Consider the following 8233-nt stretch of genomic DNA (forward strand, 5'->3'; position numbering starts at 1 on the left):
GGGATGGGTCAGAAGTGCTGCTTCACCGCTTCTGAGCTGAGGGGCCTTGAGCAAGTTCCTTCCACCCTCTGAACTTTCCTTACCTGTCCAGTGGGGATACCCACTGACTTCGCCGTGGGGACAGTGTTTGCCCTGAGGCCAGGATCAGCGTAGGCACTCAACGATTGGCCAGGTGGCAGGATTTAAAAACAGTTGACCAGAAGGCAGTTGTAGCTGGAGCCAGGGCCATGAGTTGCCCCCTGCCACGTGTGTGTTCTAGGGCTACTACCCTGGTTAGGAAGGTCAAAGGCCACCTCACTGCAAAATCGTAGGCTCGTGTCCCACCTTTAAAGTCCTTTTCATGCGGCGCCTGGGTGGCTCAGTCGTTAAGCGTCTGCCTTCGGCTCGGGTCATGATCCCAGGATCCTGGGATCGAGCCCCGCATCGGGCTCCCTGCTCCGCGGGAAGCCTGCTTCTCCCTCTCCCGCTCCCCCTGCTTGTGTTCCCTCTCTCGCTGTGTCTCTGTCAAATAAATAAATAAAATCTTTAAGTAAATAAATAAATAAAGTCCTTTTCATGCCAATGGCAGGAAGAAGGGAAAAGATAAAATCAAGGAATCACGTTTATTCATTCAACAAACTTTCCTGTGATGTGCCTGGCACCATGCTGCGTGCTATGGACGCAGAGATCCGTCAGACCCACTGTCCCTGAGGAACGCTCATGGCTAGGTGTGGAGAAGAACATCTAAACAGAAAAAAAGCCTAAAAGGTGGTCACACCTGGGACAGGAAGCCTGGGGGTGTGGGAGCCCAGTCTAAGAGGTTCCAGAGAAGCCAGAGCAGACTCACAGATGCTAAGACGTAAGGATCTTACGAATCCAGATCCAAAATATATGAAGCTTTCTGAGCACTAGGAAGAGACACTGGAGTGTTACCATTGATGGGGATCAGCAGGGCGCAGGGGGACGTGTGAATGACACCTCGATACCCATCTGTCCTGCCAGAGTCACAGCTTATCATTCCTACCCAGCAAGCAGGGGAAGGGACAGGGGACTGACAGAAACAAAGGAAAGAGCCGTGGTGGCCAGGCCACACAATCTCCTCAGTGAATCTCTTAATGGACCAGAGAGGGTCGCAGAGCTGGATGAGACACAGTGTAATATTTCCGTGCACCTAAGTCTGATCTTCTAAAGGCAGGGTGGGGAGTGGGCCAGAGGGGTGCAGTGCACTGAGCCAGGCTTAGCCTTGACTCTGCCATGTACTATCTGTGTGACCCTGGGGAAGTCACTCTCTCTGGATAACAGCTTTTTCATCTGTAAAGTAGGACTATTAATTCCCACCTCCAGGGCTGTGCTAAGGATTAACAGAGACCTTGCATCGGGACGCCCAGGGACAGCGCTATGCAGTGTGGGATTCATCAAGTGTCATTTTTCTTTCTTTCCTCTTAGAAAGCTGGGCCACGCCCAAGACCCCCTGCCCTGGGGAGTGGTGGCAGCCTGTATGGCCTGTTAGGGAGACACCGATCTGTTTCAGGGACCCCAGGACTGAGGCAAGCGGCTCCCAGGACAAAGCCACCCACTTCCTCCTCCTCGTGCCAACATTTTTCCTTTCTGGAAGGACTCTTGGCAGGGAGCATCAGGAGTTGTGGGGGGTGGAGAAGGGGGGCACCGTGGGGCACACTGGCCTGAGTAGAACTCTCCTGATGGTGTGGAAAGGGCTTGCACCAGTATGTTTTGGTGGTTGTTCTTTCCCGTTTTGGGTTTGTTTTTTTTTTTTAAGATTTTATTTATTTATTTGACAGAGAGAGACACAGCGAGAGAGGGAGCACAAGCAGAGGGAGTGGGAGAGGGAGCAGCAGGCTTCCCGCGGAGCAGGGAGCCCGATGCGGGGCTCGATCCCAGGACCCCGGGATCACGACCAGAGCCGAAGGCAGACGCTCAGCGACTGAGCCACCCAGGCGCCCTGTTCTTTCCCGTTTTGTCCTCTGTAAGACACTGTTCCCTCCCGGCTGCATGCTTGGATAACGCCCGGGGCTTGGGTGAAGGGGACAGGAAAGGCTCCCCCAACCCAGATTGGAACCACACGGGGTCCTGGAGCTGAGAGGTCAGTGTTTCAGACTGCTCTTGGGGTGACCTTGGGCTAGGATTTCCTGCTTTCCAGTTTCCCCTTCTGACCAGTGAGAGAATTTGGACAACATGAGCCTCAAAGGCCCTTCCAGCCCCAACATTCCAGAGCCTGGGGGCGTGTGAGAATCAGATCTGCGCTCCAGGCTTTTCTCTGCCACCTACTGGCTGTGTGGCTTTGGGAGACTCTCAGCCTCTGTTTCCTCAGTTTCCCTATCTACACGGTGAGTAGGCCGGCCTTGGTGATCTAAGGCCTGGATGGTACTGTCCATTGTTTTGAATGTCCCCTGCACTGGGAATCGTCACCTCTTTCCCTGAGGGTGACCCTCCAAGAGTTGGAGGTAAGAGTCGGAGGTGGGAAATGGGGCGGGGGAGGGACAGAGAAGGCTGGATTCCCGGGCCAGAGATTGGGTCCTGGATGGGGATCCCCAGCCCAGGCCACTTCAGACACAGCCACCCGTCTCCGCGTGATGGAGCCTGATGCTCTGTGGGACTCGGGCAAGTGCTTCACCCCTGGCACACAGGGTCCCATTTATACCCATTGTCACAGATTTCTTGCCAGCCAGCTGGCCAGGGAGCCCCAGTTTTTGGGTGAGAAGAAGGGATTTGCGCAGTTACACAGCTGGTCAGTGGCTAAGGTTGAACTCGGGGAGGGGGGAGACCTGTGGGAACTCCATGGTTTCATATCCCTTGTCATTGACCACAGCAGCCCACCCTCCACAGGGCGGTCATGGAGTCCCACCCCTCGTGATGTAGAAGGGGAAACTGAGGCCCAGGACAGTACAAGGCTGTGTATTCTCCCCACTGACTTTAGTTGCAGTGGTTGTGACAGTCCACAAAGCCCAGACATCTCTACTAGCAGCCCTGCTTGCTGCCTCAAATCCCACCATCAGAACCCCCATATTTGGGTAAAGCATGTGTCCTGTGTCCCGTGTGCTGGGGGAGGGGCAGAAAGATAAGACTTATAGGCATAGGGCGCCTGGGTGGCTCAGTCGGTTAAGCGTCTGCCTTTGGCTCAGGTCAGGATCCCAGGGTCCTGGGATGGAGCCCCGCATCGGGCTCCTTGCCCGGCAGAGAGTCTGCTGCTCCCTCTGCCCTTCCTCCCCTCTACCCTTCCTCCCACTCTTTCTCTCTCTCAAAGAAATAAATAAAATCTTTTTTAAAAAATGAAATAAATAAAATCTTAAAAAAAAAAAAAAAAAGAATTACAGGCATGTAGTATCTTCAGACTGCCAGAACAGCCAAGAAGGAAGGAGCCTGGGGATCAGTGAGGGTCAGGGGGTGCTCACGGGTGAAGCATTTGTCCGAGTCCCACAGAGCATCGGGCTCCATCAGGCAGCCAACCCAGGCCCTGCTTTCCCAGCCTGAGTGGCCCCTTCCTTCTGGCCCTGCCCCCAGCCTCCTTCTCATATGTATGGTCCTAGAAGAAGACTGACCTGGGGTGGCAGGTGCAGCCCCTCTGGCTGGGACAGCGGGTGGGGGCTGGGAACGTCTCCCCCCCAATCCCGGCCACCCTTCCAGAGGGTGCTGTGGGCCGCAGCGGATTAATGGTGCGGAGGCCACTCATTTCCTCTGGCCGGGAGACAGGCTGCCCCACACAGGCCCCCATTGTCGGCTGCCCTTATCTCGGGAAGTTCCGCCTGCCCCATCCGGAGAAGGCAGCTGGGCCCCCATGCCCCCAGCCTCACCTTTTCCCCTCTTGGAGGCTGGAGAACTTGGCGGGGCTGGGATCCTGCAGGTCTCCCATCCGTCTTCCCCCGGCCCCCGCCAGCCATGAGAAGTCTTAGGATCTTGCCGGAAGGCCAGGCGGCACCATGGAGGACAGAGCCCTCCTGGGTCTCAACCGGGTTTCAGAAGAGGGTCTTAGGGGAGTCAAGGATAAACTGGAAGGGGTGAGGCTTGAGGCAGGGAGGGTAGGAGGCAGTGGAGGGAGGGAGCCTGGCCACACTCAGGGCCCCAGCTGGGATAGGACAGGGTAGGTAGGGAGCCATATTTTTCTGCTTCAAACCCCTCTTTGAGGAGTGCACAGAGTCTCTGCCCATGCTAGCTTCTCCAGCTGAGGGCCCTCCTCAAGATGCTGATGGTGACGTTAGCCTGCCGCACAGGCATTACAGAACTCCTCCAGGAAACCAGGAAGCCTTCCCTGATTCTCCAGCTAGTTGGGGTCTCCCCCTCCCCCACCAAGCTCAGTGTCCTCCAACCCCTGTACTTCACTCTGCACCCCATCAGAGCCCTGAGCACCCCGTGCAGATCCATGTCTGTCCCCCCGCTAGACTGGACATGCTCTGACAGTGGAGACCCCCCAGTCTCTGGGACTTGTGCACCCCCGCCCTCGCCAGCTGTGGTGAGAAGTTGGAGTCACTAAGGATTGCTCCAGCCCAGCCCGTCCCCAGCCATGGCCCCTTCCCACGGGCACCACAGGTCCCCTCTCCTGACCTGCCTCCCCCATCAGCCCACCTTGCCCCCACCCCCACCATGCTCTTGGCCAGGATGTCTCTCTACCTGGAAGGGGCTTTCCATGTTTCCCCCTGGCAAAATCCCAAACACTCATTAAAGCCTGCTCAGTTGCCACCCCTCCCTGGAGCCCCTCGAAGCCCACCACCTACGCTGGCGACTTCAGCAAATGCCTTGCTCCCTTTTGGACCAGGGCTGCTCCATGGCTCCATTCAATAAATTGATACAAAGGGTCCACGACTTTAAAAAAAAGCTCAGAACAACTAGATTCCTCCATCCTAACCCTTAACAGATGGAGACATCACTCAGCTGATATTTCATAAGAAGCCTAGAAAATAGCGGATTTTCATTTTAACAGAAGCTTTCAATACCTTCAGCCCAGGAGGTGACTTCATGGGGGTAACGTAGGCAGTGTGAGAGTGATAAAGCAGTGGTATTTGGGGACAAAGGAGTCTACCCAGGACTCTTTATATCCTACCCTTGAAGGCAGCTTTAATAAAGGGCTGGTTTTCCAAAAGCCCTCACTCTTGTCACACAACCCACTAACTCCCGGAACTGGACACTCAGGACTGTGGAACTCTTCAGAGGACTCAGGGAGTCCTGGCAGTCCTCAGCGCCTCGAGAGGGGCCGAACTTAAGAGCCCAAGCACCTCCCTGAGCTCCCCGGGGAACTGCAGGCAGAGGGGGTCCTGAGGGACGGTCCTGTGGCCCCAAGGACCTCCCTGAGCTTCCTGGAAACAAGGGGGGATTGTAGGCACAGAGGGCCCTGAGGGACCATCCCGTGGCCTTGGGCAAGTCTCTTTTGTCCCTCCTCTCCTACCTCCCCTTTCTTCCCCTCCCTGCTCCTCCCCTCCCCTTCTTTGGGTCCCCAGCTCTTCTTCTGCACCTGCTCTTCTGGTCACTCAGCCTCAGTGGGGCTTTATAGGATGCTGCAGGACCACCATCCTCCCAAACTGATGTGAGAGCCAGCTCAGAGCAGTCCCCGTCTTCTCTGCCCTCAGCTCTGCCCCTTCAGACGGCCATCTCCTCTCAGGCCTGCAGGTGGACGGAGGTGAGAGGAGACCCCCACACACCACGAGGCTTGGATAACCTGGCTGGACGGGTGTTGGCACCTAGCAGGGGCTCAGTAAATGTCTTCGCCTGCCATGCAACTGTCACCATAGCATGGGGCGATGGAGCACACAGTGGATGGGGACACAGCTTTGCTTCTTGAGCCTCAGTTTCCTTATGTGCAAATTGGGGATGATGAGAATCCTCACCTCCCAGGCCACTAGGAAGGCTGACTGAGATAATGTGCATAAGATGCCCTTGTAGCCTCCTGGGAGTTAGACAAATGTCATTAACATAATAAAAAGCATTAATAATGAATAAATAGTGCAAGGAAAGGCTCATCAGGTGGTTACTAAAATATTAAAAAATAAGTCCAGGTGAGAAGTGGGTGGGGTGCGGTGGGAGTGGGCTGGGTGTCTGGGAAACTTCCTAGAGGAGTCAGGCCCTGGGCAGAGACCCACAGCGGGGGAACTGGGGTGGGGGCAGATGAACCCCCCAGCCCTCAACAGTGGTCCACGGCTTCCAAGTGTGTTTTCAGCCTTTCCCACCAACTCCCAACCCGGCAGCCCCTTGAGGGCAGCCCCGCGGCCAGGGTGGGGCACTGACCCTCAGGCTCAGGTGCCCCTCCTGGGCGTCAGGAAGGGTGGAGGAGCCGGGAAGGTCCAGGTCACCAAGACCGAGCAGATGAGAGCAAGCCTGTGTCCTGACTGCCCAGGGAAAGGAGGTCAGGGGTTACTGGGCGCCGCAAAAACACTTTCTCCTTCGTTTCCTCACCTCCACCCCCAAACCTTCCTGTGGGACAGCTACTTCCAGACTCATTTTACAGAGGAGGGAAGTGTGGCTCTGAGAGCTTGGGAGCCTTCTCAAGGTCACCCAGCTGATGACAGAAGGTTGGGAAGCCATCCCCAGTCTGAGAACACAGCTCAAAGTCGGTGTCCAAGGCCCACCTGAGGTCACCCCAAACACAGGAGCAAACAACCTTGTGTGTTCACAGTGGGGGGAGTGGGGTTGGGGGTGCTCTGGCAAGATGCAGGGCAGAGGAACCTGCCGCTGGGAACGGACTTGAAGTGGCTTTTCACTTCCGGGGCTGTGTCCTGAGGGAGTGACGGATGTGTGGTTCTGTGTGCAGCCTGCCGGGTGCCCAGATTGGGTGTCTTCATCCCTGAGCCTCTGCCCTGAGGACACCCTTAGAACGGGGAGGTGGGGGAGGGGGCCGTGGGGAGGGGACCTCAGTCACTGGAGCAGCAGGACCTTCCCTCCTTTACCCCTTTCCCTTCCTCTCCTCCTCCTCCTCCCAGCAGGAGGGGCGGGGAAGGCAGGGGGCAGGGAGGGGTGGCTGGAGGCCACATGACCCTCTGGGCCCAGGCCTTGAGCACAGCTGTCTGGAGCTGACTTGAGAGCAACAGAGCAATCCCAGCCTGCTCCTGGCTCTGGCAGCCCGGATGTCACGCCTCAAGGCTCTGTCTTCGTCTTAGGTGAGGGGCAGCGTACCCAAAGACGTTATCCGAAAGTCAAGAGGCCGGTAAGGGGGCTCTTGGCGTGCTTCTGGGCAGAGATGGTGTGGCTTGAGCGGGCAGCAGTCCGGGGAGTGACATTTGTCACATCTCCCAATGGCACGTATTCTAGAGCCGAGAAAAGCTGAGGTCACCTACCAGCAAGTCAGGGGTGTGCAAGCAGGGTCCTGAAGCAAGTCAGAGCTCTGTCCTCAGCCCTTCAGCTGGGGCCTGTGTGTGTGAGACCTCCTGCCTGGGTTTGCCCTACTTCGTGGGACGCCCTCGTGACCTGCCCCCTCCTGTGTGGGTTGGTAGGACAGTAGCAGCCTCTGTGGGGCTCCAGGCCTGACCCATCCCCAGCCTCTCCCTTCCTGGCTCCAGGAAGTCTGGAGCCCTGCAGACTCCCAGGAATGTCCCTGGCCTGGGCTGGCCAGCTGGAGAGGCCCGGGCCTGCCGGGGCCTCCTGAGGCTGAAACACTGGGAGGATGGAGGCCCTCGATGCCACGTGCATTTCCCTGTGCTGGAGCAGGAGCAGAGCCAGGAGGAACCTCAGTGGTCATCTGGGCGGCAGAGGACCAGAGGTCCCAGAGAGGGCCACGTTTTGCCCAAGGACACATAGCAAATCAGAGGACACCCGGGGGACAGCTCTGTAAAGGAGGTAGCTTTCACATCCGTCCTCACCCACACCGTCCTGCAGGGCTGTGAGGGGCTCAGGGGTCTCGATCCGAATTTTACAGAGAAAGAACTGGGCAGAGAGGCTCAGAGAGAGTCAGGGATTTGCTCAAAGTGAAGCAGATCTATCTCACTTCGTATTCCGGTCTTTCCCAGTTCGTGTTCTTTCACTCGTGATTGCTGATCAATCAGCAAATTTTCCCCAAGCACGTAGCCTGGCTTAGAGGACCCGGAGTGGGATCGGCCAACCTCCTCTGCCCTCAAGGGGCTCTCCGTCTGGAGGGGCCCAGGAAGGAGAACACAGGAAGGAGACCAAGAGAGAAGAGGGAGGAGGGGTAGGGCACTGCGGGCTGGATCCCCACGGAGACTTCCTGCTGCAGGAGGTGGCATTTCCAGGATTGTTTGAATGAGGGGAACTAGAGAGGGAGGCCATAGGTGGGGCTGGGGACAAGGCTGAAGGAAGG

The sequence above is a fragment of the Zalophus californianus genome, chromosome 11 (assembly GCF_009762305.2).
Source record: "Zalophus californianus isolate mZalCal1 chromosome 11, mZalCal1.pri.v2, whole genome shotgun sequence".
In the NCBI taxonomy this organism is placed as follows: domain Eukaryota; kingdom Metazoa; phylum Chordata; class Mammalia; order Carnivora; family Otariidae; genus Zalophus; species Zalophus californianus.